We start from the raw sequence: 8,447 nt of genomic DNA, 5'->3' as shown, positions 1-8,447 counted from the left end.
GATATGCGGTTCGATTCTGTGTGCTGCTCGTCAGAACAGGCCAGCTGGCTCAGCTTTTAATGTGCAGCAACAGCAACATATGGCAGCAATGACAGCCACTACGCCACCAACTCCAGGTAACAACAACGCACTCTGCGACCTGGGGAAAAGTTCAGGCACGAATCGCCGACCTCTATGCCCGGACGAAAGCCGAATCGCCGCGCCCGTCACGCCTCCGTCCACCAGCAACAGCAGCGCAGCCACGGCAACAGGGCGTGATCGTGCTACGCCGCCACCGTCTGGGCGGCACGCCTACAAGGAAGTACCGCTGCGCCGCGCAGTGCTCTGGCTGGCCCTTCAAAACGCTGGACAAGTTGCAATTGCTGCTCGCAATATCATCATCCGGGACGACAAGTACCCGCTCTGCAGCCACTCTTTCACTCATCCTGCTCGCTGCGAAGCACTTACGGAAGCTCGCACGCCGAGCTGACAGATGAAGAGGCCAACGTGCGGCGAAGCCTCTTATTAGTCGCTGCTCCAGCGGCCAGCGGCCAGGCGGCAAGCGGCCGTGCGGCTGTTTGCGCCACTGGTTCAGGCCTTCGCCGCCGGGCTGTCTGGAGCCGAAGGCAACGCTTGGATCAGGATTCCCGGATTGCTTCTGACTCGGCCTCTTGGCCAGCACCGCATGGACGAAGGCCAGAAGCGAAGAGATGGATCCCGACAAATGAGTAGCGATTCGGCCTGCTTCATCACAACAGCCAGAAGATGGGCAGACTGGCGATGCGGCCGGAGGAAGAGGAGCAGGTGATATTAATTGACGGTGGCATGGCTTTGGTCACGAGTGAGCCCGTCCGCAGGAACTCGCTGGAAATACCTCAAGCAGCGCTCTGTGGCGGAGAGACGTACGCGGATCCGGTGCGCCGGCACAAATTGCCACCGCTGCAAGATGGCGTTCGTCGCAGGCTATCTGACCGTCCCAACCAAGACGATGCAGCACCGCAAGGGCGAAGCTGCACTACCCGATGAAATACCTGGACCGAACTCGGCCTTCAAATTGCGACGTCTGCAAAGGAGTCGTTCACGCAGAAAAACAGCTATCGTTCCTCAATTCCGTCAATATTGCACAAGCTCAAACGAAACCGCGTCGATCGCAGGGCAGCCCCAGACCATCGCAGCCTCGCCAGTCACGCCACCCTGCCGCCGTTGATCGCGGGCCGAGCGCCCCCGTCACGGACCAGTTCAACTGCTCGACAGGAGCCGCACCGCAAACGCCCAGCGGAGTCGTCGCGGCCGGCGGCATCGTAACAGCAGGCCGTGGAAGTTACGCGCCTTAGAAGTGGCCTACAGTCAAGGCTCCACGCTCAAACATTCGCCACGCTCCGTTCTCCATCAGACGCGAGCACGTCCAAACTCCAAGTTGGCCGCCGCCGGCAGACAGACTGACTCGACGTTGATCGGACAACCGGCACCTGGCGCGGCCGCCATCAGGAAGCTCGCCCGAATCGCCCGCACTGCCCGGTCGCAAGACGAGCCATCGCCATGAAAACAGGCTGGACCAGCAGACGCCGTTCGCGCCCAGCAGCAGAAAAAACAATTGGCCAGTGGCCCTCGGACAACTTACGGCCTGTCAGCCGACAAATATTCCAGCACCAACAGCAGCAGCAGCTGGTCCAGCAATGTCTACTCTGCCGTGAGCTCTAACCAATGCCGACAGCAATCAGCGGAGAACAGCGTCAAGACCGGCCGGGGCCGACGATTCTTCCATTGCGCTACCGGTGATAAGCGCCAACAACAACAACAAATTGAACCTGCCGCCCGCGGTCGTCAGCGCATCGCTCAAACACCTGCTGGGCAGTTAGGCTTTGAGCTGGTGATGCAATTCAACGAGTGCCACCAGAGCATGGCGCGGCGCCGGCCAAGAAACAGCAGCAACAACAACGGCAGGGGCGACGAGCAGGCAGCGCAACTTAACAGAGAACAACAATCTGGCGCTCAATAACAATCTCAACAGTTCGACGGCCAGCAGAACGATCCGGCCGAAGGGAGAGAACGGGGAGAACGCCGTGGGCTAAGGACTCGATCGAAGGACGGACAAGGCGCCCGAAATCCAGCGCTGCGTCTGCCCGCTTTGCCGGGACAAGTATCGGGAGTATCAGTCCTGAGGCGCACAGCGAGGTCCATCGCCAGATGGTTTCCGCCCCCAGCATCGAACAGTGCAGCCGACGAGATTAAAGGACGGCCAATTGAATAACACGTCGACGTTGCAGCTCCGGCCGGCGTAGGGCCCTTTTTGTCGCCCGTCGAACGACTCCCACCGCCGGGCACATATCGATCGACCCGAGCGTGAACCGACGGCCGATTTGCCCGTCGAGTCGTCAAAATCGGCGGCGGCCGCCGCTGCCTCTCGTGAAGGCGACGTCAGCCACGCCGCGTCCCGAGAACCGCCCAATCTCCGGACAGGCTTCGTCTACTCGATTTCGGTGACCAGCGCCGTTGAGTCGGCGGCCCAGAGCTCAGGCCCAGCAAGGCCGCCCAGGTCTAGCAGTCGCAGGTGGCTGGCAGCATATGGGCGACGCACCGGGGCCCGTTCCTGAACATGCCAGGTTAGCGTCGCAGCTTCAACAGCAATTCAACCCGATGACGATGGGGCGGCCGGTTTAGGCCCTTCACGGTGCCGCCGAAGGGTTTCGCCGCCTGCCGTGCCGCTTTGGCGCTATGAACATGCAACACGTTGATGAATCCGTTCGTGATGGCGCTGGCCATTTCAGATCCCATTCAGGCGGGCCATGGCTGCGCAGGCTGCCCAGAACAACCGTATCTGCAATCGAGCCACGGATCAGCCTGAAGCCGGACAATACGTCAAACAACGTAGCAACCGTGCTCATAGCAATAACAGCAGCAGCAGCGGCACACAGCAGCTAACAACAAAGAGCAGTCGGCTGCTGGTGGCTCCGGTCCAACGTTTCGCAGGTAGGAAGTGCGGCCAGCAATCAGCGACAGCAGCAGCAACAACAAGGCTGCAGCGGCGGCAAGCGGTTGTGGCAAGAGGGCCGAACGAGGATCAGCGACGACCAGCTCGGGCCATGCGCGCCCCCGACATCAACAATTCGCCGTCGAGAGAGACGATCGCCGAAATGGCGCGCCAGTCGGGCCTGTGCCTCCCAAAGTCATCAAACTTATTGGTTCCGGCAACACGCCCTGTTCAAGCGCCAACGAACAAAGACTCGCCCTACAACTTCAGCGCCGCCCCGGCGACGCTCAATTTGGGGAGTACGAGAAGACGGGCGAGACGAAAGTGTACGCAAACTGAAGGCCGAAGAGCGAATGGAGATCCAGCGGGCGTTGATCGCGCACGGCCAGGTGCCGTCGATCAACAGCAAAGCGGCCAAGACGGCGGCCGCGGCCGCCGCGTCCACCTTCCGCAGCCGCCAGTGGCAGCGAGGCGATGGCCTCAGCCGCTGCCACTGCTGCCGCTGTCGCTGCCCCTGCTACTGCCGACTGGTTCAAGCGAAGAAAGAAGCCGTATACGAAGCGCAGAAAACTAGCGCCGAAGACGTAGCAGCCGTTCGACCCCGCAGCTCTGCCGACGACGCCCGGCCATCCGTTCCACATGCGGCAACTCTTCCCATGACGAACCTCCTCCGCCCGCCTCGCTCGTCGGTTCCCAGTTGAACGTGGACACGAAGAACTCACCTGGCGGCCGGTGGGGGCATGTTCCCTCCTCGGCCGACGACGAGTGGATCGGCTCCACCTAGTCCCTTTGCCGCCGGATTGGCCGGTTTGAGCCCGGGCCGCATGAGCACCGACCAGAGCTCGTTCAATTTCTTCGCCACGTCGACTCATACCCATGGCCCCTCTCTACCGGGTGGGGGAGGAGGAGGAGGTGGAGGAGGCAACTCGGAGGCGGCGGAGGCGGCCTGGATCGTCGACCGGCAAACGCGCCAACGGACGCGCTTCACCGACTATCAGATTAAGGTGCTGCAAGAGTTCTTTGAAAACAACGCCTACCCGAAAGACGACGATCTCGAATACCTGTCGAAGCTGTCTCCTCTCTTCCCAGGGTGATTGTGTGGTTCCAGAACGCGCGAGGCCCGCAAAGTCTACGAGAATCAACCGGGCGTGGTCGGCGGGGCCGGCGATCCGGCTTCCACATCCGAATCGGGCCACGCAGGCTCCGGAACGTCGGGCGGCAGGAGCGCAGCTGGAACGGATGCCATGCCGACGGTTCGGTCGCTTCCAGCCTGCCCCGGACTCAACTATCAGTGCAAAAGAGTGTCTGGCTCGTGTTCCAGCGCTACTACGAACTCATTCGCCACCAGAAGACTCACTGCTCTAAAGAGGAGGACGCCAAGCGATCGGCAGTCGCCAGGCGGCACCTGTTTCTCGTCGTCGGACAACGACAACAGCAACCTCCAGCTCGCTGGCGGACGCGTCCGTCGCCAGCGGAACGGCCTCGTCTTGCGGCAACGTTCCTCTTGACTAGTTTGCCTTAAATCATCTGCCACGACGGTCATCAAGACCGGAAGCCAACGTCAGTGCACCTCCTCTCACCACCACCACCGAAGCAGACGGAGCAGGTTCCAACTCAATTCCCATCAAACGCAGCAACAACAGCAACAACAACAACAACAGTCACAGAACGATTCTGCCTTCCATTGCGAGCAATGCGGACTCGACGTTTTCCGATTCGATTTGTGGCGCGAACATCCAATCGTCCCATCGCAAGATCCCGATCTGTTCTCCGGAAGCGCCGCGGCGGCCAAAATGGCTGCCGGAATGGAGAATCAGTACCGGCGCTTTGATCCAGCAGCATCAGGCGGCGCGTCGTGGCGGCCGCTGCCGCCCAACTGTCGGCCAGCCTTGCGCCGTCAGCGCCGGGAGCAGCGGTCAGATGACTCCGCCATCTGGCCGCCGGCTCTGGATTCCGTCTGGAAGTAAGCGGAAGCACGAAGGTGGTCGAGGGACGACGAAGATCGCGGTGGAGGCGCTGGCGGATACGGCGGCAGCGGAAGTGGAAGCGGAGGCGGCGGGACGGACGGAGACGGGCAACCGCGCGGACAAGCGCCTCAGGACGACGATCCTTCCCGAGCAGCTGACTTCCTGTACCAGCAGTACAGCTGGAATCGAATCCGTCTCGCAAGATGCTGGAGACGATATCGCGCGAAGTGGGGCCTCAAAGAAGCGCGTCGTCCAGGTGTGGTTCCAGAACACGCGGGCCCGAGCGCAAAGTCAGTTCCGGGCGCACGCCCAGGTCATCAACAAGCGTTGTCCCTTTGTCCGGCCTTGTTCAAAGTCAAATCGGCTCGAGTCTCATTTGGCCGGTCGTCATCCGGATCAGTTGGCCAAGGCGAAGTCAACATCGACGCCCTGCCCGACACGACCGACGAAGACTCGACACTGGAATGAACCTGGAACACAAGCTCGTCTCCCCATTTAGGTTCCAGCCACTCTGTCCAGTCGGGGTCGGTCTCGGCGGCCGAGGCCAATTCGGCGGCCGCCATCCAGGAAGCGCTCACCAAGAGGCTCTCGGCCGTCTCCAACTACCAGCAGTCGATGGCCTCGCTCGATGCTCCTCGTCCCTCTACTCGCAGGGGGTTCGTCGCCCCGCTGCCCGGCTTCGAGGGCAAAGCCGAGGACGCCCTCAAACGTTACGCCAGCGACTATTTGGCCAGCGCCGGAAACGCTGGCCACAACGGAGGAGCTTCGTCGGCCGTTGCGGTGGCCAACGCGACGACGGCGGCGGCGGCCGCCAACAGCGAACAGCGCCCGTCGACCGGCAATCCAACGGGAGACATTCCGCTAGATCTGAGCCGGCCCCTGTCGCTGCCGCAAGGTCTGACTCAGGGCCGGCCGGAGAGCGCCATGCAGTCGGACGTCGGGACGGACGACAATCGGTCGGAGCACTACATGGACTATTTCGACGAGAGCAATCCGTCCTCTCCGATGCCCTACGGCAAGATGGGCGGCGGGGGCGGTGGCAACCAGAGCAACTCTGGCAATGCCAGCATGACGGGCTCTGCGTCCGGCGGCCAGAACAAGCGATTCCGCACCAGATGAGCGCCGTCCAGGTGCGCGTCATGAAGTCGCTCTTTTCCGATTACAAGACGCCGACCATGGCCGAGTGTGAAGCGCCTCGGCCGCGAGATTGGTTCTCCTGCCCAAGCGCGTCGTGCAGGTGTGGTTCCAAACGCGCGCGCCAAGGAGAAGAAGAACAAGCTGAACGCGCAGAAAGCGGCCGGCGACTTGTCCGGCATCGAGAACAGCCTGGGCACCAAACAGCCCGACGGCTGCGACCTTGCGACTTTAAATACTCGCACAAGTACGCTGTTCAGGACCACATTTTCACGCATCAGCACATCGAGCGTGTCAAGATTCACGTGGCCGAGCAGTCGGCCAAACACGGCGACGACATGCCCACATCGGCGGCCCGCCCATCGAAGAGCGGCTCTGGCCATCAGCAAGACGGTCAGGAGCCATCGACGCCGGTCGGCACTGGCGGATCGAGCGCCGAGACGACGACTTCGCCGCCCGGCAACGCAGCCGAATCGGCCCAGCTGGAAGCGCTGCTCCTCCACCAACTGTACGGAATGGGCTACGGAGCGGCCGGTGTTCCAGCTGCGGCTTTGGCGGCCGCAGCCGCCGCCGCAGCCGCCTCTTCGTCGTACAACAACGCGCAGCAACAGCAACAGCAGCAGCAACAACAGTCGAGCACCAACGTCATGGCTGGCGGTGAGTCTTGACTTCCCATTCATTCTCACTGTAGTTGCCAGCGTTTTTTCTTTGTTCGTTTCCATCGGCCGTCAATTTTAGCTTTTGAAAAGACGGAAAGAGGCACTCGATTTTCGGTCATCTTGTTTTTGTTGTTTGTTTTGTGGCGTTTGGTTCGTGCTGGCCGTCCAGCAAGAAGCGAAACAAACGCGGAAATGAAAGAGATTTGTCTTGTTGTTTCCATTCGTTTTGGATATTTGCCTCTGTGTGTGTGTGTGTGTGTGTGCTATCTGTTATTTTGGAATAAGACGAGGTATGTGTGTGTGTGTAGGCGAAGGCAACAAAAAAAAAAACACCTGCAGACGGGGAATCCGATGGAGGTAGAGAGGGATTAATTAGTTTTCCTTAGCGGGAGATTCCCTGCATTTTGAATAAATTAATTGCATCGGCGCGCGTAGCTGTATAGCCAAAACGACCACGTTCTATTCTCTCTTTTCTCTCCCTGTGTTTTCGTCCTCTTTTTTTTCTTTTTTTTTTTTGTTTTCTCGTTTTGGTGGGGCAAAAAAAAAAAAAATGTTTTTAGTCGAATGGAATAAAAAAAAAAAAAAGAATGAATGAATAAGGAAGAGAACACAGAACGACAGCGGGGGTGGTCGTGGTTTTGTCTTACTACATCACCTGGGCCGTTGCATTTTAGATGGGCCATAGCCTTTTGATCATCTCCTCTCGTTTCCTCAGTTTCTTTGATTCCATTTTTATTTTTATTTCCTCTCTTATTGTTTTGTATTTATACATATCATTCTAGTGATTCAGATGCCTCTCTTTTTTATTTTGTTTTATTTCGTCTCCTCTTTTTTTTTTGTTTTTGTTTTCCCGACTTTGACTCGGTCCCGTCTGCCGACACGTCATTGTTTTCCACCACCGTCCCCCTCCACCCCCTTGAAAAAAATGCCCGTCCAAAAAATTTTCAAAGGAAAATAAAAATCGAAATCCAAATGCAACCAACAAACCGGCGTTTTTTTGTTTCTTTCTCTTTCTCTTTCTCTTTATTTTTATTTTTGGTCTGTTTTGTTTTGTTCTTCTTTTTTTTATTTTGGTTAACAACGGTAACAACGACATTTTTCAAAGAGCAGCCGTTGTACTAATTGCGTAACAGAAAAGTCAAACTGAAGGCTCTTGTGTTCAAACTCTTGTTTCGCTTTCGTCCTCTTTCGAGCGGCACACCCGATCCCCCCCCCTTCTTCGGCATCGACCAAGGAAACTGAGTGTGTCCCTCGATTGTTTCAATTCGTTGACTGTATAGTAGTTTTATATCTCTACGATTCACGGGATTTGAAAGGGAAAAAAATAATAACCTTTTTCTTTCATTTCAACTTTTTGTTTTGTTTTTATTGAAAGAAACAATTTTGATTTGATTTTGGAGCGTTGCATTTCGCGCGTTGACTTGTTTTTTTGTTTTTTTTAGAAAAAAGAGGGCAAAAGACACAGAGAAAGAGGGTGGCCTGAGGTTAGTTTATGTGCGTCTTTTTATTTTATTTTTTTCTTCTTCCTCTTTTAGAAGAAGAAGAAGCCTCTCCGCGCCCGAGTCCGTATCAAGGTGCGGCGCTAATGGCACCACTCTCTTTTTCTTTCTTTCTTTTTTGAAATAATAAGACAGACACACACACACACAGAGAGAGAGAAACAATCAAACTCGTAGATCGTATCAGGGTGCGCACGCGCAATATTTTATGCGTACGTGTCAAATGAAGAATGAGAGA

General features: G+C 57.2%; 1 pseudogene; it reads left to right on the top strand.

Moving 5' to 3' along the window:
• The first annotated feature begins 744 nt into the window (after positions 1 to 744).
• LOC123467835 lies at positions 745 to 6,719 on the top strand (annotated as a pseudogene).
• The last annotated feature ends 1,728 nt before the right edge of the window (positions 6,720 to 8,447 follow it).

The sequence above is a fragment of the Daphnia magna genome, unplaced genomic scaffold (assembly GCF_020631705.1).
Source record: "Daphnia magna isolate NIES unplaced genomic scaffold, ASM2063170v1.1 Dm_contigs240, whole genome shotgun sequence".
Lineage (NCBI taxonomy): Eukaryota > Metazoa > Arthropoda > Branchiopoda > Diplostraca > Daphniidae > Daphnia > Daphnia magna.
The sequence above is the reverse complement of the archived record's forward strand: the minus strand, read 5'-3'. Positions and strand labels throughout refer to the sequence as shown.